Source organism: Herpailurus yagouaroundi, unplaced genomic scaffold, assembly GCF_014898765.1.
Source record: "Herpailurus yagouaroundi ecotype Mexico unplaced genomic scaffold, PumYag 77, whole genome shotgun sequence".
NCBI classification, from domain to species: domain Eukaryota; kingdom Metazoa; phylum Chordata; class Mammalia; order Carnivora; family Felidae; genus Herpailurus; species Herpailurus yagouaroundi.
The window spans coordinates 93753538-93775390 of record NW_024412388.1 but is presented as its reverse complement, the minus strand read 5'-3'; the positions used below and the strand labels follow the sequence as shown (position 1 = coordinate 93775390).

General features: G+C 40.8%; 1 protein-coding gene and 1 pseudogene across 9 annotated transcripts in view; one reads left to right on the top strand and one right to left on the bottom strand.

The window, feature by feature from the left end:
* Positions 1-238: 238 nt before the first annotated feature.
* Positions 239-680, bottom strand: LOC121017924 (40S ribosomal protein S15a-like; annotated as a pseudogene).
* A 9192-nt stretch (positions 681-9872) lies between these two features.
* The window catches only part of WDR47 (WD repeat domain 47), a 69431-nt gene continuing 57450 nt past the window's right edge, over positions 9873-21853 (top strand). For 2 of the 9 annotated variants that reach the window (XM_040471184.1, XM_040471183.1), the window contains exon 1: positions 9873-10186. The gene's annotated coding sequence lies outside the window, so the exon portion shown is untranslated. Of the gene's footprint in view, positions 10187-14923; positions 15047-21853 lie in introns of those variants that run through there. The other 7 variants (XM_040471189.1, XM_040471188.1, XM_040471192.1 and 4 more) reach the window with 5 other exon arrangements.

Here is a 21853-nt window from a genome sequence, read left to right as displayed (position 1 = left end):
ACAAGATCACGACCGGAGACGACTGAGCCACCCAGGTGCCCCTTAACTTTAATCACCTCTTTAAAGGCCCCATCTCCCATATTGTCAGATGGGGGTGGAGGGTAGGGCTTCAACGTAATGAATTTTAGGGGGTTACAATTCAGTCTATAGCAGTGCCATTAATCTTACTATTTTGCTAGTGACCCTGGCATTTGTTTAGTTTTTTGTGTGTGTTTTTTGTTGTTGTTGTGGGTTTTTTTTAAGAGTCCAGTGAGGCATTTTCTTTGCATGAATGTATTACATCCCTAATGAAAAAAAATCCCAGGATTTTCCCTCCTGTGTATTTTCATCTTGCTTCTTCATGGTCCATGCTACCAGCTGAGGTTGTCAGTACGATGAAACCAAACTGGCAGGACAGAAGCAGATTATTCTGCCATTTTTCTAGATCTTTGCATTGTACATCAAACCTGGGGCTGATCACTCCACACTTGTTTAACCTGCCCATGAGGTTCACAACAATTTTCCCAGTTCTGTGATCATCGATGATTTCAAATTTGTCAGTGTAACCATGCTTCATCATCCACAGTTAAAAATCAGATGATGACTTTGGAGCATGGCCTAATAAGAACCTGGCATTTGCCTGTCTTTTCAGCATTGTTAATGCTCTTCAGAGTATCCATGACAACATTCATGTGCACCATTATGGTAGCACGGAAAAATGGAGTTAAGTTTTTTGTGGGACATTGTATCGTAGGTTGCAAATGATAGAACTTGACTCAAAAATCACATAAGCAAAAATCACATTATCCAGCTGAAACAAGGGAAAGTAAGGATGGTATTGACTCCCCAGGGTTGACTAGGTCTAAGAACTTGAGAATCAAGACTGTCCATCTTTGTCCTAATTTTGATTTTACTCTCTCAGAAACCTCAGTGTGTGAAGAGAATATAATAGCAGTTCTAAGGTTTCTAGTCATGCAACTGATGGAGGGTACTAACTTCACTTTCCAATACAGAAAATCCCCAGAAGTGATCAGGGTGGGAGGTAGGAGCTGGATAGTATTAGGAAGAAAGGGAAAGAGAGGCTGGGCAGACAAAAATAGCAGATGTGTGCGGACTTGATTCACAAGCTTACTTATTTGAATTCTAATAACAAGACATTATGGCTCTCTTCTAATATCTAGAGCTGCACTGTGTAATATTGCAGCCACTAGCCACATGGGACTATTTATTTATTTTTTTAATGTTTATTTTTGAGACAGAGAGAGACAGGGCATGAGTGGCGGAGTGTCAGAGAGAGAGGGAGACACAGAATTCAAAGTGGGCTCCAGGCTCTGAGCTGTCAGCACAGAGCCCGATGCGGGGCTCGAACTCACAGACTGTGAGATCATGACCTGAGCAGAAGTCAGAAGCTCAACCCACTGAGCCACCCAGGAGCCCCAACATGGGACTATTTAAATTTAATTAATTCAAATTAAATAAAATTAAAACTTCAGTTCCTCATTTGAAGTGCTCATCAGTCCCATGGCCAGTAGCTACTGCATTGAACAGTGGAGATGCAGGACATTTCCATCATCACAGAAAATTGTTTTGGACAGTGCTGATCTGTAATATTCAGGTGCTCTTTCCTAAGTTAATTCACTTAAAAAAAACTTACTATGAAAAATCTCAAGTATGCATAATAATAGAATAGTATGAGCCCCATCTTCAACAATTAACTCATCTTTTGCCAATTTTAATATCTTATCTATACCCCCACCTTTTGGGGGTAAAGGGACAGTTTTTTAAACCAAATCCCAGCTTTCATTTATCATTTCATCTATACATATTTCAGTATGTCATCTCTAGCAAATAGTTTTAAAAGGTAGCCCAGATACTATTATCATACTGTAACAAAAGTTAATATTAATTCCTCAAGACTCCATTTAATACCCAATCCCTGTTTAAATCTCCTAGTTTGTCTCAAAATATCTTTTTGAGTTTTTATATTTCTTTTCTATTGTTTCTATAACAAATTACTGTAAATTTAGTAACTTCAAACAATGTAAATTCATTATCTTACCAGGTCTTTAGGTCAGAAGTCTGACATGGGCATCCCTGGGGCTAACATCAAGGTACTACATTCCTTTCTGGATATTCTAGGAGAGAATCTGTTTACTTGCCTTTTCCAGCATCTACAGCCTGCATTCTTTGGTTCTTAGTCCCCTTCTGCCTTCCAAATTAGCAATGTTTCATCTTTTTGACTTTCCTTCCATAGTAGTATCTCCCTCTGACCCCTGCTGGGAAAGGTTCTCTGCTTCTAAGGACCCAAGTGATTATAGCCCAGAATAACCTCCCCATTTAAAAATCTTTAACATAATCACACTAGCAAAGTCTCTGACCATGAAAAGTAACATATTCACAGGTTCTGAGGATTAAGATGTGGATGTCTTTGGGAGGGGCTGTTATTCTGCCTCCCACTGTTTGTCTGCAGTGGAATATTTTTTTTTTTTCAACGTTTATTTTATTTTTGGGACAGAGAGAGACAGAGCATGAACAGGGGAGGGGCAGAGAGAGAGGGAGACACAGAATCGGAAACAGGCTCCAGGCTCTGAGCCATCAGCCCAGAGCCCGACGCGGGGCTCGAACTCACGGACCGTGAGATCGTGACCTGGTTGAAGTCGGACGCTTAACCGACTGCGCCACCCAGGTGCCCCATTTTTTTAAAGTAGTCTCCATGCCCAATGTGGGGCTCAAACTCACAACCCTGAGGTCAAGAGTTGCATGCTGTACTGACTGAGCCAGCCAGGCACCCCATGCATTAGAATCTAAACAAGGTGTCCCCCATTGCATTTGGTTGCCCATTGATTGCATTGGGTAAAGTCTAAATCTCTGTTAATCTCTAATAGCTCTTCCCCCCACCCCACACTTTGTTTAATGAGGCTCTCTTTAAATAAATTATAACTTTTTTTTTTTAACAAGCATGTTTATTTGCTGTTCAAGCAGAACATCTAATATAATCTGTGATTCACTTGAAATGGGCTTTACTGTATTTAAACTGATTTTCTTAAGTAAAAGCTATAATATTAATACTAAGGGTAGAAATTTTTAAGTGGAGGCCATAGCTCACTTGACTTCACATCAGTGGAGAGAGGTGGTATCTGGAGAGTCTGTTGGCCCAAGAGGCCTCTAGAGGTTGCATTACTTGGGTGAATATGTGGTCCAAAGTTTGATTTGCATCACTGCAGGCTTGGAAACTGATTTTGTTAGCAAATGGAAAGCACATCCATCTCTCAGGGTGGACTCACAGAAACCAAGCTAGTAAGACCAATGTATGAACATGGATGCCAATTTACAGATGTAGATAAAATCTGTATAGGTTTGACCAGCCAGTTTTTCCTTTCCCTAGGCAGACAATGTGGGAAATCAAAACATAAATATGAAGGTGAATTAGAATGAGGGGAATTGGATGAATGCATTGCCTAGAGCACCAAATAAGAGGATAAAATTAATACAGAATCAGGAAGAATGTCTCCCCAGGGCTCAAAGCAATGCACTGGAGTATGTTTCCTGAGGAGCATCCTTTAAGATTCCTTTGTCACTGGGGCGCCTGGGTGGTGCAGTCGGTTAAGTGTCCGACTTCAGCCAGGTCACGATCTTGCGGTCCGTGAGTTCGAGCCCCGCGTCAGGCTCTGGGCTGATGGCTCAGAGCCTGGAGCCTGTTTCCGATTCTGTGTCTCCCTCTCTCTCTGCCCCTCCCCGGTTCATGCTCTGTCTCTCTCTGTCCCAAAAATAAATAAATGTTGAAAAAAAAAATTTTTTTTTAAATTAAAAAAAAAAAAAGATTCCTTTGTCACTGGTACTGGAAAGTTGGCTTGAGTTTTCATTTCCAGTGACAGTAGGCATCCAAGCATTGTCTGTTTGTGGCTTTCAGGTGACTCTGTGTATTTCTACTCTAATGTATTCAAATGTTGAGCTCAGAGGTAATTCAGAGAGGGGAATTTTACTTTCAATATCTTCAGGGAAGCTTCGTAGTTGTTCCCAAGAGCTGACAACGCTAAACATTGTGCCTGAAAATCAAGAACTTTTCAAGAACTCTGCCTGTATCCCAGAACATTCCTAATCTCTAGGCCTGATTTTTCTGAGGGCCCTATGTTTACCTTCTTCTTTTTTTTAATGTTTATTTATTTTTGAGAGGGGGAGGGGGCAGAGAGAGAGACACACAGAATCCAAAGCAGGTTCCAGGCTCTGAACTGTCAGCACAGAGTCCAACGAGGGGCTCGAACTCACAAACTACAAGATCAGGACCTGAGCTCAAGTTGGACGCTTAACTGACTGAGCCACCCAGGCACCCCCCTATGTTTACCTTCTTAGCACAGAGACTGAGAGGTGGATGACCAGTGAGCAAGGTATTAAATGGGTTGTTATAGGTTGCTGCTTTTCCTGGATCCTGGTAAATGACTACATGAGCTAGATTGTTATATTATGATTGGGAAATGCTAGGATAAAATAGGCAGAGAGGGAAAGGTTAGGACCAGAGGTCCCTGGGTGGGGGAAAAACACATATTTTGGAACAATGCTGGGAGCATTTGACCACAGCAAACCCCCTCGGGCTTAAGGTTCCTCTTAAGAACTTAACAGACACCACCTACTCCCCCTCAGGTTCCCGTCAGGAATTTGACTATCAAAATACCTAACTAACAAAAGTAAACCATAAAACTTGTGTTACATGAGGGACAGTATGACCATAGTCTGACTCCTCACACAATGGAGTCGAGCCAATCAGGAATGGACAAGCCAGCACCTAGAGTTATCTAGTTAGTAAGGGTAGAACCTGAAAAGGAACGAGGGAGAAGGGAAGAGAGGGCTGACCAGAATCTTATAAAACAAAGACCCTTGCCTATTGTTGCAGAAATCGACTTTCAAAATGTCCCTTCTCTGCAAAAGAGCTTTCATACTATTCTTCCTTTCTGATCTTTAATAAACGTAAAAAAGATTTTTTAATGTTTATTCATTTTTGAGAGACAGAAACAGAGCACAAGCCAGGGTAGACCAGAGAGAGAGGGGACATAGAATCCAAAGCAGGCGCCAGACTGAATTGCCAGCACGGAGCCTGATGTGGGGCTCAAATTCACAAACTGTGAGATCGAGATCGTGACCTGAGCCGAAGTCTGATGCTTAACCAACTGAGTCACCCAGGCATCCCTAATCTATTACACTTTTGCCTGCTGCTCATTTTGTTTTGTGTCCACCTCTTCATTCTTCAAAGCGGTGAGAACGAATCCGAGGTATTGAGGTAAAAAATCCTGGAACATTATGGGATAGGATCACAGAAAATATTTTGATATGTCAGCATGTATTTATTAAGCACCTATATTTTATTTGGGACATAGCACTGATACTATTTTGCTATATGGTATCTGTATGAGTGGAATTCTAAAGTTATCGAAATAAAGTAAGGAGAAATTTCTTACGTTACCTGTAGATTGGTAAGAGTTTCAGTTTGAACTTTTTTACAAAATCCCAATTCATGTGTAATTGGTAGCACTGAGACTTCTATGCATACGCTCACTATATTATACTTACACAGAAACCCTGGTAAACTGTGTTGAACTTGGGTGCATTCTTTTAGGATAGGAAGAACAATCACTGAAACATAAAGCATTTTGTCATTTGCCTTTGTGTGGCTATATTTACTTATTTATTTATTTATTTATTTATTTATTTATTTATTTATGAGCCAGGGAGAGGGGTAAAGGGGGTGAGAAAGGCAGAGAGAGATGAGAGAGAGAGAGAAAGAGAGAGAGAGAGAGAGAGAGAGAGATATCTTAAACAGGCTCTGTGTTCAGTGCAGAGCCTGACTCGGGGCCCAATCTCATGACCTTGGGATCATGATCTGAGCCAAGATCAAGAGTTAGACACTCAGGGGTGTCTGGGTGGCTCAGTTGGTTGAGCATTCTGACTTCGGCTCAGGTCATGATCTCACGGTTTGTGAGGTCAAGCCCTGCATCAGGCTCTGTGCTGACAGCTCAGAGCCTGGAGCCTGCTTCAGATTCTGTGTCTCCCTCTCTCTCTGCCCCTCCCCTGATCACACCCTGTCTCTCTCTGTCTCTTTCTTTCAAAAATAAATAAACATTAAAAAGTAATTAAAAAAAAAAAGAGTCAGACACTCAACCAACTGAGCCATCCAGGGGCTGTGTGACTATTTCAGATAAATAACTCAAAATTTAGTTGGAAAGGGCCAATTTAGTTACTGACCAAGCTCTAAAAGAAATGCTAATATGATACTTAATTTTTCTGAAATAGGATTTTTATAAATATTTTGGGGGCACATGACTTACAATAAGACACCTACCTAGACTCATTTTGGTCAATCTCTATTTTTCTTTGCTCTTTCTAGCAAGTTCTATTAAATAGTCTCAAGATTATTACTAGAAAGTTACTAACCTTACCCTAAAATACCCATCCAAAATTATGATGCTTAATGTGAGTTATGTATTAATATTTTTAATCTGTAGTTTCCCCCGTTTTTGACTTTGAAGTATGCCAGTGGTTTCATTAAAATAGGGTGAATTTTTTTTTTCAAAACAGAATATTTAAAAATTTTTATTTTTGTTTTCAGTAGAACATCCAATTATTTACTTAATATAAAAAAGCACATCTCTTTTATGTTGGAACAAGAATGTGTGTGTGTGTGTGTGTGTGTGTGTGTGTGTGTGTGTGTGTGTTGCTAGGTTTAGTCATTGACATATCATTTAAGCTTTTGTTTAGGGGTCTGGAGAGGAGTGCTGGTAGACCCAGGTATTCTACCTACCTAATCTTTGAGACTATTTGAAAGAGAAGCAGTGGTGGTCTCTTGTTTGTTCTCCCAGAGCCAGGGCACTGCTGGCTATAAATCACACAGCTCTTTGGTGTGTGTATTTATGTGTGTGTTCTAATAAGGAGAGTGGAACTTTTAAAACAAGTGCTCATATCCCTGTTGAACTTCCCCTGAACAGCTTGAGGCAAGATTTCCTATTTTAGGCTTGTGCTCAGATTCCTTTCCACTATTTGGGGAAAACCAAAAACTTCTATTTCCCTTTTTAGAAATGAGATTTGAGAATCTTATTAAAAGGGGTACACCTTAGCCTATAGGCATTTAAGTCACAAGCACTATGAATCATTCTGTCAAGTTAGGACCTGCATTTTCAAACGATGCCTAACCTAGTTCCACACCCAGAGTAGGCACTTGATAAATATTTGGTGAATGATTGAGGCAGTACCTCAGAATCCAAGGACAGTCCTTCAACTGAGAAAGCCTTGTCCTTTCTGAACAATTCACTGCTTTGCAGCAACTAGAGTGAAAGACAAGAAGATCTAATCTTAATCAGTGTGGCTGAGTATAGAAGGAAAGGTGATACCTTAGGCTAACAGCTATTAAGGTTGTAGTGTAAAACTTGATGATGTTACATTAGGAAGTGAATATACAGTCAATGCACTTATTACTGAACAAGATGTGCCAGATGTCATATTTCAGTGCCTGATTTCTCCCTTTTCCCCACCCCCTTTTTCTGGAAATACGGTTGTGCGTTTGCTTCTAACAATTCTGAGGACTTGTTCAAAATTTAGACACAGGTAACACTGCCACAGGATATAGGGGATATAAACATGAATAAGACTTTATTCCCTCTACCTTTTCAGGATAAGTCCATTTTTTTTCACACTAAAATATCCAGTTGATACACTGAAGTAGAGTGCAAAAAGAAGGGTTTAAGAATCATATTGGTTGAAATCTTAGCTCCCCTACAGATCAGCTATTTGCCCTTGGGCAAATTATCCCTTAACGTCTAAAATGGGAATAGTTAACAGGCATCTTAAGGGAGATTGTGAAGCTTAAATGAGAGCATAAGTAAAGTACTTTATTTTATGAATGCCCAAACCAATCTAGTACCAGATCACGTTCTTCCTTTTATGTAGCACTCTGCCTCTAATAGGTGGTCAAATGTTTGTCAGGCTCCCTGATTAGTAACTCTTTCTAGAAATGATGTGAGAAACAAAGGCAAGCTGAGGGCAAAGCACAAGCTAACAACTACCCCCCACCCCCCAAGGTGGGATATGTGTGACATTTCTCAAGCACTTCTGGCTGCCCAAGAACAAAGGAAAGGGAGAAAAAAGTGGTTAACTGATAAAGATCACAGTGATGCCTCTATCATGAGCCTCTATCAGCTTGCAACAATCTTTTTTTTTTTTTAAGTTTATTTATTTTGAGAGAGTGAGAGAGCACAAGCAGGGGAGGGGCAAACGGGGGGTGGGGAGAGAGAGAGAGAGAGAGAGAGAGAGAGAGAGAAGATCCCAAACGCTCTGTGCTGAGCCGATGAGAGACTTCATCTCATGAACCCATGAGATCATGATCTGAGACGAAATCAAGAGTCTTAACTGACTCTTAACTGAAATCAAAATGCTTAACTGACTGAGCTGCCCAGAAGCCCCAGTTTGCAACTGTATTAATGATTTACAAGAAAAAAGCAATCATCAATAGTCAAACTTCTAGAAACCTATAGATTGAATTTCCTAGGACCCTGACACCACCATCCCTTCCGTAGGATAGAAAAATCTTAAATAATCAGTCACTCCTCACAACCCAAGGGCAGCTATTTCTGTCCTCTGTCAATGGGTCCTGTCCTTGTGCTTTAATAAAGACATTTTTTTGCACTGAAGACGTCTCAAGAATTCTTTCTTGGCCATTGGCTCCAAACCCCAACACTTTAAACCACATCAGATCTAGCTGAAAATTTAAATAAATAGTGCTTGGTTCTTGCAGTGGTATTTCGAATCAAATTTAAGAAGCGGACTCTCAGATGAACTATACTGGCAAAAACCATACTGGCATTCCCAGGATATATTGTATCTGCCCAATTTTTCAATTTAAATACTCCGTAATTTTTTTTTCTTTTTGATATCAAGACCCTGGGTAACGTTAATTTGTGTTTATATTCATTTGCCTATCACTTATCACTGAGAGAGTTTCTTAATGAAGACCTTCTTATAGGAGTTAATCAGGACTAGGTAAAGTTTTGCATAAACTGTTTTCCCTGAATTCGTAAATACTTTTCTTAGAACCTTTCCTTCACACGATCGCTTCTTTTATCTTGAATTAGATTAAATTTTTCCTGTTCATAAGTGTTTTTGATGTTTATTATTACCACTCTCTCTTATGTCCTTTCCCTCAGTCTGGAGGCCCAGCTCACTCTTGGCATTTGGCCCTTATGAAGGCGAGGTTCTTACAGGTTTGTATCACTGTATTCTTAGCTCTTCTACATCGTTATACCCACTGAATACTCAATTCAGCTGGGTTAAGCATCATGTATATTTGTGGAATCGACTGCACTGGTGGGGTCGGAAAGTGAGGTTCTGTTGTCATGGGCCTTGCAACTAATAAAAAGGGTAGTAAAAAAACAAATCTGTGAACAAGTTAAGTAACTGTAAAATGCTCCAAGGCATATCAGTATCACAAAAGGAGAAATCAAGAATGGGGCAAATAAGCAGCTGGAGTTTTCAGGAAGAAAGTGAGGCCAGGAAGAGCGGAGAGAAAAGGGCAGGCTAGATTTATTTCATTTGCGTTCAGTAATAAATTATCAGGAAAGAGTATTATAGAGGCGATTCTAATGAGCAGAGGACTTCTCGATTCCGAGGCGACAGCCCCCTCCGCGCTATTTCGGGACGCGGGGTCACCGGCCAGCGACCCGTCTGCGTCCCGGCTGCTGGTCTCTCACCCAATCGCCAGGCCAGCTCTTCCTCCGAGTCCAGCAGGTCCTTGGAGGGCAGGCCAGAGCCCGTCTGTCTAGGCGGGTCCCCACCTCTCCAGGCTCGGGCCCGCCCAGCCGACTCTCCCTTTGGCTCAGGCACCTGCCTGGCCGCCCATCGGCGGGGTCCTGAGGCGCCTCGGAGAAGCGCGATGATTGGTTGCCGCTCGGGGCTGGAGCTCTGCTCCAGCGCCGCTTGACAACCGCAGTCTGCAAGAGGCTGAGCCGAGCGGTCCTCCGGGAGGGGCAGACGCGAGGAAGGACGGCCTGAGGATCTGATGGATTGACGCGCGGGCGGCAGGAGGGAGGACCGACGCCAAACCCAGACATAGACCTCCGCCCTCGCGCTCCAGCCCCAGCCCGGACCCGGTCGCGTCAGGGCCCCGTTCGCCGGCCTCACAGCCGCTTTCTCCTCAGGCGCTTCTCTGGACTCGTCCGAGAACCCTCAGGTGAGTGACTCCGGGAGGCGGAGGCGGGGTCGGCCGCGTCGCACCTCGGGTTGCCATGGTCACCAGTCGCCACCTGTCACCAGCTGACAGGGCTCCGACCCAGGCGGCCCTTGGCCCAAAGGGCGGCGTTTGCGGCCCGGGAGAAGGGTCTCGGGTAGGCTTCGGTGCCTCCTGGGTGGGGACTGGGGTCGTGAGTGAGGCCCCGGCGCCGCCGGATGAGGACCTGGGAACTGCCGGCCCCTATTTCGAGGCCGCCTGTCCTGGACCACACCTTCCCCTCTCTTCCAGCCCGGCTCTGGGGTAGAGCGACACCCCTCGCCTGGTACCGTCGGCCCCGGAGCGGGGAGCTAGCGCAGGATCAGTGCCCACCTCGCCGCTGCTGAGAAGCGGGAGGGGAGCTGGCTGCGTTGATTTCTTCCTTCCTCGCCCGCGGCCGAGCCCTTGCGAGAACTGAGGGGCGCGCTCGCGTCCCTGTCTGGGCACGCCTTGGCCGGGAGGAGGGGAGGAAGCTGCGGGGCTGGGAGCCGAGCGGCGGCGTGGGGCAGCTCCGCGGGGCCGGCTTTGGCCTTTCTTACGTCAGTGGTTCTGTGGGTGCAGCCTTTGGGGGTCTGGGCGGGGGGCGGGGAGAGGGGAATCGACTGGGTTTGGAACCCGGCTTTGCTGGGGCTGAGGAGCTCCGGCGTAGAAGAGGCGGGAGGCTGTAGAACTCTAGGGTTCAGCCGGTTCCTTGTATTGGGGAGAAAGATTGGGGCTCCAGCTCTGGGGCGAGGCCTTGGGCAAAAGGGGCAAGGTAGGCTGGGCGGCATTTGAACAGCATTTGATTTTTTTCATCTCTATACCCAGACGTGCAGTCAGTAACCACGCATGGTATCTGAGCGGAGCGTTTTTGGCAACTTGGTTCTCTGCATAATGAAAGGAGAAGCCTTTGTTCCACCCAGATTCATAGGTTGTGATCTAACACTTATTTGCCTCCCTTTGTTGTAGACTTCATAGAATGCTTCAAGAAGTTAATGGCACAGAAATTAACATGTAGGCTTTAAATATGCTACAGATCTTTTTTTCACAGTAAATCCAAGTAGAATCTTTTTTGTCTCCGGTGTTGGCTTGAGTTGCATTGAAATTTTACTAGGAAGGAGAAACGCCTAAGAGCCCATTTTCCTTTATATGGCATATTCTAGGGGTCTCATTTAGGACAAAGATGTAATGAACAATTTTACCTTAGGTTTTAGGGGGTAGATTGCTTCCACACAAAAGGAAAATTATTATACAGTGAGGGAAAAGACAAGCAATTAAACCATTAGCAGTATATTGTCAGGTAAAAAAAAAAAAAAAGCAAGCACCACAGAACACTGGAACTTATATGCCATAATAATATGTAATTTTTTGTGAAGGGATTTCAATATGTTTACCTCTTCTTCCTACTTCCTAATTCTTTTCTTTCTTTCTCTCTCTCTCTGTTTTAAAGCCAGTATTAGGACTATATCATTAGAGAACAGGGGTATTATTCTAAGTTCCTAGTTACATACTTGTGTTCAGCCTCTGTTTCTGTTTGTGAAATTATCAGTTACTGAATGGACAGCATGAGATATGGTTGATATATACTGTAGTTTGAGAAATACTTCAAAATAAGTATGAAAAGATGCAGTTTTCCTTAGCAAATCAGTAAGCTGGAAATCAGATTATGCCTGGATTTAAGTGTCATTTAGCTATTGATTACAATCATGGAAGAGCTACTTAACCTACTGTTGAGTCTAATATCTAGATCTGTAAAATGGGGATAATACCTACTGTTGTTTTAGTCTGGAATGGGCTCTAAGTTGAACAAGATAGTCTGTTTGAAAGCACTTTGGAAAAAAATTAAGGCATCTGTTGATTACCTCTTAATAGAGTGGAGCGTTGGCAAGGATAATTAAAATACTCTGCATGATCTATTTAGTATTTTGAGGCCCAGGACCTTATTTCTTATTATGGCCTTACAGGGCTCACGGGAACTATTAAGGTGCATCCATCCTTACTCTTTGATGGAGGTTCTTTATTACCATGGTGACATGGAAAAAGGGTATTTCTTTCCTATATGTGTGCAAGGATTGCTTTCCTGCTTTCAGTACGATTTTCTTATATTTAGAGAATATAAGGTAGATTTCAGAGACTTCAAAGAAATTTCATGCTTAAGGGACCCTGGGGATGTGTTCAGTCTTTTTCTGCCCCTATGGAAAAAAAATTTAAGAAGCATTGCCTTAGACTCACTCAGCTAATGAATCACTACTTAGCACAGGAAATAAGTTGAATTTCAATTTCTAAAACTTTGACACTAGGCTTATTATTCTGATTATCCCCTCTTGTTTCCCCCGCCTCCTGTAAATGTCAGAATATTGTAATGGAAAGGTCAAAGGATTTTAGTCATATAGACCCTCTTGTCCCATTCATAAATACTGTATAGGAGTATTAAGGGCCTGACATAGTAAATGCACAGTACATGTTAGTAGCTTTTCCTTTCCCATCTCTGCATATTAGGATTTTAACAATCTCTCAAACCCATTCTTAACAGGAAACCCTATTATTCCTCTGAACTTTCATGGCATTTCATTTGTAATTCTTCTATGGTGCTCTTTATATTTTATGCATATTACTTTTATATAGAAGACTTGAATCCAGGTCTTCAAACTCCAAATCCCCATACCTAAGGATACTTTTTTATTCTGTGTAATTTTGAGACCATTACATTGAATAGTCAAAGCTTATATATTTCAACTGATTTTTCTTGCTTTTTTTGTTTTTTGTTTTGCTTTTTGCTTTTTAATTTGTTTCTGTTTGGGTAAAAAGCTATCCTTACAAAACACCACACACTACCTTATAAATCTTGCTTTCATGTTTTATTGTCTTCACTGTAGTAACTCAGTGATTGTATTCCTGGGACGCAGCATGGTACTAGCACAGAGTAGATACTCAAATATTTTTATTATTATTATTTTAATGTTTGTTTATTTTTGACAGGGTAGGGAGAGATTTAGCAGGGGAGGGGCAGAGGGAGGGGGGACAGAGGATCTTTGCTTACAGCAGAAAGCACCATGTGGGGCTTGAACTCACGAACCAGGAGATCATGACCTGAGAAGAAATTGGACACTTAACTGACTGAGCCACCCAAGCGCCCTGATACTCAAATATTGTTAAACAAATACTGACCTCAAACCAACGTTATCATAAGTAAGAGTCTCTTCGTGTGGCATCTGCAACATAATTTGATCTAATCAAGCTTCCCAATATTTTGTTTTATTTTTTATTTTATTTTATTTTTTAATTTTTTACAGAGAGAAGAGAACATGTGAGCGGGGGAGAGGAGTAAAGGGGGAGAAAGAGAATCTTTTTTTTTTTTTTTTTTAATGTTTATTTACTTTGAAAGAGAGAGGGTAAGAGAGTGCGTGCATGTGTAAGCAGGGGAGGGGAGCAGAAAGAGAGAGGGAAAGAGAATTCCAAGCAGGCTCCATGCTGTCAGTGCAGAGCCTGATGTGGGGCTCCATCTCAAGAACCACAAGACACAAGATCATGACCTGAGGTGAAATCAAGAGTCCGGGACTTAATGGACTTAGCCACCCAGGGGCCTCAAGCTTCCTAATATTTTAAAATTACACCTAAAATATATGTAAAACCAGGGTTAACTTTTTCTAAAGTAAATTTTTATACTTTATCCACAGCACAGTAGCTCTCCCATAGCATGTTTTTAGTAGCTCTTTTGTCATACTGGTTTTACCATGGGTATGAACTCTGAAGGGGAGAAACTTATATTTATTAAGCACAATTCACATGCTTGCCACTCTCCCTGGACCTTTATCTTGTTTTGCAAGTCAACACCCTATTTTATAGAGAAACAGTACTACGTGAAAAAGGACATAAACATTTTATACTATTTGATACATTGACTTAAATAATGAATTCTATAAAATGAACAGATTTCTATGGCTAAGTATGTTTTGTGACTTTTGTTGATGTATTGGAAAAGAAAATAGACTCTTGTAATAAAATTTTTGAGAAAACTTTACAGAACTGAACTAAAATTGGAGCCTTAATGTCCATTTTTTGGTTTAACCTTTTTTAAAATGTTATTTTGAAAACCTTGAAATTGCGTTGGATTGGTTTTCTTTCCAACTTCAAGAGAAGCTTTAGAAATTAAATTCTGGGAAGTGCAAAAACAGTATCTGATGAGCAGATGATGATGTAAAGCAACTTTAGGTGTTTGGGTGTGTTTATTATATAGTGCGCACATCATGGGAAGTGTTGATTTCAATGTATACATTGAAATACCATACCTGGAGTGTTGTATTCTATTTTGGATGTTTTAAGAGAGTGATTAACACATGTTAGGCAGAGAATGATTAGAATGGTAGGAGTTCTGTAAGCTATATGAAGAATTGCTAAAGCGTATAGGAAAATAGACATGATTATTGGTCAGATTCAAATGTGTGAAAGTTTGAAACATAATAAACTTGTATCATGATGATCCTGAAGACATGAATAACTAGATGAAAGTTGCAAGAAAGTAGATTTCATTTCAGTATTAGGAAAGCACAATTTTTATACTTGTGAAAAAATTAAAGGAGTGTTATCTATTGTTACAAATTACCTTTTCCAAAACAGTGACTTAAAACAAATATTTATCTCACTGTTTCTGAGGGTCAGGAATCTGAGCACAGACCTGCTGAGTGCCTCTGATTTAAGATCTCTCTTGAGGTTCGGTCAAGCTGCCACAGAGGCTTTGGTGTCATCTGAAGACACAAATCAGGGATGATCTCCTTCTAAGCTCAGTGGCTTGGGTCTCTGTTCCTGTGGGCTGTTGGACTGAAGGCTTCCATTCCTTGCCAGCAGGTGAGTGGAGGCTTCCCTCAGTTCTTTGTCACTTGGATCTTTCCACAAGGTTGCCTCATGGCATGGCAGCTGGCTTCCCCCAGAGTGAACATTCTGAGAGAGAGGACACATGCCTGCACTCAGGACTCACACTACTATCTTTTTACAAATCTTGGAAGTGACAGCCCAACACTTCTGCTATGTTCTTGGGTAGAAGTGAGTCACTAAATCCAGCGCACATTCAAGGGCCAGTGACTAGAGAAGGTTGTAAACACTAGTAGGCTCATTGGTGACCATTTTAGAGACTGCCTTCCACAAGTGGCTTGTAAGGGGGGCATAAAATTTTTCTCTCATTGGAGGCATTTATGTAGAGGTTGGCAGACCATCTGTTAGAGGTAAGTTTTGGATATTCTGCATTATAGGAAAGTGGACTAATGTACCTTCCGACTCAATTCTGTGATGAATATATAAAAGGCAAGGAAGTAGAAAAGCTAAGGATGAAAGACTTTAATAGGTAATTATATAGTATATATTCTGATGTACTTAATTCAGTAGTTAATGCTTATATAATTTTGACTTTTTCAGTACATTTTCAAGTTTTTGTGATTCTTGGTTCAGTACATTTCCTGCTGTGTTTCTGTATGTTGACCTACTGACTTTAAAAAAAAGCCATTTTTTATGTAGTTCAATTTCTGAAGTATACACAAATACCTTAAGTTCTGTTTTTCCCTTTGAAAATAATAAAGTGTGTATGGGAGTAAAACAACATGAAGGACTTTTTTTTTTTTTTTTTTTTTTTTAGTGAGAGAGCTCGAGTTGGGGAGAGGGGCAGAAGGAGAGAGAGACTTTCAGGTAGGCTCCATGTTCAGTTTAACCCCAGTGAGGGGCTGGATCCCATGACCCCAGTGTCAGGACCTGTGCTTTATTTATTTATTATTTTTTTAAAATTTTTTTAATGTTTATTTATTTTTGAGAGAGAGAGAGAGACAGACAGACAGAACTCCAGAGGCAGAGGGGCAGAGAGAGAAGGAGACACAGAATCAAAGCAGCTCCAGGTTCTGAGCTGTCAGCACAGAGCCTGACGCGGGGCTCGAACTCACAGACAGTGAGATCATGACCTGAGCCGAAGACGGCAGCGTAACCGACTGAGCCACCCAGGCGCCCCAGGACCTGTGCTTTAATCAAGAGTTGGATGCTTAACCAACTGAGCCACCCAGGCGCCCCATGAAGGACATTCTTCATCTGTTTTACAAAGCACACTTCTGTACCTTGGCTTTAGGTGTGACAGAAAATGATACTAGAGGTCTCATATAATGAAAGGTGAAATTGTATTCTTAGATAAAACATCATTTTTACCATAAATAAAGTAGAAACACACAAATAATAAATAAGGAATATAGTATGAGTTTATATGAATATTTTACTTTGACTTTGGTTGATATAGCATTAATTTGTACTTGGAGTTAATTTTTATTACAAATATTAAGATTATAAACTTTAGGGACACCGGGTGGCTCAGTTGATGGAGCATGTGACTCTCAATCCCAAAGTTGTGAGTTCAAGCCCCATGTTGGGTGTGGAGCCTACTTCAAAAAAAAAAAAGAATATATACTTTCTACATTTCTTATTTACATCTTTATAGGTTGAAACTCTGCCTAATAAACATTTGAATTTTTACCATGAGCTGCTGTGATGATTTAAGTAATAAATCGTTTAAAAAATCTTTTAATTCTTTGTATGATTAACACCTAAAGCTTTTGCCTGTGAGTCAGGAGACCTGGAATTCTTAGTTCTGCCTAATGTCTAATAATTGTGTAATCAAGCAGTAGCACTGTTGCTCACTAGTAAGTGGGATTCTCATTTTAAATTGTTTTAAAGAATAGACTTGCTTTGGTCTGCCCATACCTACTGCTAGGTTTCTCTTGAGTTCAGTGACACCATCTGTGAGTTTTCTGACGAAGCTGTTCAGTCTGAGACCAGAGAACACAGCAAAGGTCTGATAGGTTTGTTTGTTTTTTTTTTTTTTTATATTTATTTGTTTTTGAGAGAGAGCGTGTGAACAGGGGAGGGGCAGAAAGAGAGGGAGACACAGAATCTGAAGCAGGCTCTAGGCTTTGAGCTGTCAGCAAACAGCCTGATGTGGGGCTCGAACTCATGAACCTCAAGATCATGACCTGAGCCAAAGTCGGATGCTCAACTGACTGAGCCACCCAGGAGCCCCTGATAGTGTTTTTTGTTTTTTGTTTTTTTAGTTTATTTATTTATTTTGAGAGAGACAGAGGCAGTGCAGGGTGAGGGAGGTGGGCAGAGAGCAAGGGAGAGAGAATCCCAAGCAGGCTTCATGCTGCCAGCACAGAGCCCGACACAGGGCTTGAAATCCTGAAACCAGGTCATAACCTGAGCCAAAACCAAGAGCCAGAGGCTTAACCAACTAAGCCACCCAGGTGCCCCAAAGGTCTGATAGGTCTTAAAGAGATCTGCCGAACCATGTTCTAGGCAAGTGAACTAAAAATGTATTATTTAAGAATAAAAAAAATTCTCTACACATTTTGTTTTTTGACCTAAAATTCTTATGCAGTAGGGGTTCCTGGATGGCTCAGTTGGTTAAGCGTCCAACTCTTTGATTTCGGCCCAGATCAAGATCTCAGTTCGAGAGCCCCATGTTGGGCTTTGTGCTGACAGGCTGCTTGGTATTCTCTCTCTTCTCTTTCTGCCCCTCTCCTACCCCCTCCGTCTTGCTTGCTCAAATGCTCTCTGTCTCTCTCTCAAAATAGATAAATAAATATTAAAACAATTTTTTATATAAATAAAAATAGGGGCCCCTGGGTGGCTCAGTCGTTTAAGTGTCTGACTTCAACTCACGCCATAATCTGGTGATTTGTGGGTTCGAGCCCAGCGTCAGGCTCCATGCTGACAGCTCAGAGCCTGGGACCTGCTTGAGATTCAGTGTCTTCCTCTCTCTCTGCCCATCCCCCACTAGCACTCTGTCTCTCTCTCAAAATGAATAAACATTAAAAAAATTAAATAAATAAAAATTCTTATGCTTTAAATCAACACTGATTTTGCTTTTAGTTGTGCTCTAAAAGCTAAATTGTGTTCAGAGTGAAGCATTTGTAGCAACACACTATTAAATTTATCTAGGTTTATCTAGGTTTCCCTATATTTGGTGTGGTTTTCATAGATATTTTAAAGACCGAGGTCCATTTTAAAGTTGAAAGTTAAACTCTAGAGCTCTTAGATCTAATTTTTTCTTTTCTTTCTCCTTCCTTCCTTCCTTCCTTCCTTCCTTCCTTCCTTCCTTCCTTCCTTCCTTCTGGTTCCCTTCCCTCCTATCAGTTTCAATATTCCTTATTTTTTGATGGCAATATTCATTTAGATAACAATTTTAAATTAAGTGGGGTTGATTAAATAAGGGTTAAGAAATATATTTTATTAGATCTGGAGAGATTTTTTTTTAAATGATAAATAGTATCAGGGCACCTGGGTGCCTCAGTCAGTCATCTAACTCTTGACTTTGGCTCAGGTCAGGATCTCATGGTTTGTAGGTTCGAGCACCATATCCCACCCTTTGTGGGGATTCTCTGTCTTTCTCTCTCTCTGCCCTTCCCTGGCTCGTGTACTTGCTTGCTCTCGCTCTCTTGCTCTCTCAAAATAAATAAACTTAAAAAAAAAAAAAAAAAAAGAACTGATGATCTCCCAGAAACCTTTATTAAAAAAAAAAAAGAGAAAAGTAATATCTAATTTTATTTTAGTTTCTTACACAGTTGGGCTAATCCTTTTTGTCTCTCCTATTAAAAGTGCATGTTTAAAATTCTGGTTAGACTGTTATTAATGCAGGATTTTATCTAGGAGTCTATTTACCCTATTAACATTGTTTAATAGAAAAACAGTGTGAAAGATCATAAAATTAGGGTCCTCAGTTGGAATAATTTTTAAAAATTATTTCACTACTGTGAAGTTTTTTCCTTTAACATGTTTAGATGACTCCTTCCTTATTTTTGTGAAGTATCTTTGCCCTTCCTTTTCTTGGGAATTAGTGTGATATAGCAGAAAGAGCTTTAGCATCTCACAGACTATGGTTCCATTCTTGCCCAGGGTTGTAACCTTTGGCTACTGTATTTCCTTCTTTCCTTTTTCCTACCCTTTCTCCTTTTCTTCCTCTTTCGCTCTCTGCCTGTCCTTTCTGTTTCTGTATTTCGGTCTCCCTTTCACAGTCAGAAATTCTAATTTTCATTGCTGCAAAGCTTAGGATTTGAATTGGGGAGGGGGAGACAATTTCTTGTCTGGCTACCAAGATAAGGCAGCCCAGATGCTTGTGGAAAAAATGAAGAGTTGAAGAGTTCTACTTGCTCAGATGTTTGAGGAGCTAATGAAAAATTGACCTAAAGATTAATCATATATATATACATAATAAAATTTATCATGATTAACATACAAAGATTAATCATATATAATATATATGTAAATATAAAATTTGCCTCCACTTTGTTTTGCTACCCTGTTAAATAGGTTCCCTCTGGTACTTTTTAAAGATTTCCTGATTGACATGGATGCTGATATCAAGATATATGTCCTGATGTACTTCTGAAAGAAGTATTCAGTTGCTGGTGAAATATATGTTTAATCTTTTTTTATTATTAAAAATCTTTTTTCATGTTTGTTTATTTTGAGAACGGTGGGGGGAGGGGAGAGGAAGAATCCCAAGGAAGGGTCCCTAGTGCCAGCTTGGAGCCTGACACGGGGTTCAAACTCACGAACCACGAGATCATGACTTGAGCAGAAACCAAGTTGGTCGCTTAACCAACTGAGCCAGCCACCCAGGTGCCTCTAAATTATTATTATTATTTTAAAATTATTATTTTTAATGTTTTATTTATTTTTGAGAGAGAGAGAGAGGCAGAGTATGAGCAGGGGAGAGGGAGACACAGACTCCGAAGAAGGCTCCAGGCTCTGAGCCATCAGCACAGAGCCCGACATGAAGCTGGAACTGGTGAACCAGGAGATCATGACCTGAGCTGAAGTCTGATGCTTAACTGACTGAGCCACCCAGGCACCCCTATTATTATTATTTTTTAATGTTTATTCATTTTTTGAGAGAGAGGGAGAGAGAGAGTGCATGTGCAAGTTGGGGAGGGGCAGAAAGGGTGGGAGACACAGAATCTGAAGCAGGCTCCAGGCTCTGAGCTGTCAGCACAGAGCCAGATGGGAGGCTCGAACCCACGAACTGTGAGATCATGACTGAGCTGAAGCCAGATGCTTAACCAATTGAGCCACTCAGGAACCGCATTTTTATTTTTTTAATTTAAATTTTATTTAGTTAACATAGAGTGCAGTATTGGTTTCAGGAGTAGAATTCAGTGATTCATCACTTAACACCCAATGCTCATCACAAGAAGTGCCCTCCTTAATACCCATCACCTGTTCAGCCCATCTCCCACCCACCTACCTCCATCAACCCTCAGTTTGTTCTCTATCATTAAGCATCTCTTGTGGTTGGTTCCCTTTTCTACCCACCCCACCCCTATATGTTCATCTGTTTTGTTTCTTAAATTCCATATATGAATAAAATCAGATGGTATTTGTGTTTCTCCAATTGACTTATTTCTCTTAGCATAATACATTTTAGCTCCATCCTTATGTTTAGTCTTAATGTAAATACTGGGTTAATTTCTTTTTTGTTGTTGTTTATTTATTTTTGAGAGAGAGAATGAGACAGAGCATTAGTGGGGGAGGGCCAGAGAGAGGGAGACACAGAATCTGAAACAGGCTCCAGGCTCTGAGCTGTCAGCACAGAGCCCGATGCGGGGCTCAAACCATGAACTGTGAGAACATGACCTGAGCCGGAGTCAGACACCTAACCAACCGAGCCACCCAGGCGCCCCTGGGTTAATTTCTTAAACTTACAAAGCCCAATATCTTCATCTGTTAAATGGGGATGAAATTGCCTATCTCATAAGACTGTTATAAGGATCAATTAAACAACGTAAGTAAAGATCTTAGAATAGTACCCAATAATTATTTCATTGTAAACATAGCAGTTAATCCTATCTTTGGGATTCTATTCTAGTTACTATCTTGATATAGAAGAGAACCTTTGGAATCTAATCCTGTAATTTTTCATAGTTTTTTTCTTTTTAGAGTTAAAAATTGTATTCATGTAAGAAATGTATGTATAAATATACAAGTAATGCATGCATATATATTGGTTGTAAACCATTCTGATAATACAAATGATGAAGACTAAAACGGTCCCCCTTCAACTCCTTTCTCTTCCTAGTTTCATGCCCTGCATCCATTACAATTCCTGTTCAGAAGTAACCACTCTGACCAGTTTGATATGTATCCCTCCAGACCTTTCTTTCTTTATTTAGACAGATATCAAAAATAAGTGGATGCATTTATATTTATCCATTCAACAGATGTTTATTAATAGCTATATTCTGTGATGTGCCTTTGCACTGTGAGTATGCATTAGTATTCTGTACTATGAATTTACCATAATTTAACAATACTGCTATGATGAGAGCTCAGTTCATTACTCATTTTTCTCTATTACAAGCAAATCTTCAAGGAACATCTTTGTATATGTATCTTTGTGTGTATTTGCAAGTACTTTTTTGGGATCAGTTTCTAGAAGTAGAATTAGAATTGGTGAGTCAAAGAGTATAAACATTTAAAATTTTTATAGAGGGGGTGCCTGGGTGGCTCAGTCAGTTAAACGTCCAACTTTGGTTTAGGTCATGATCTCATGGTTCGTGAAAGCCCCCCGCGTTGGGCTCTGTGCTGACAGCTTGGAGCCTGGAGCCTGCTTTGGATTCTGTGTCTCCC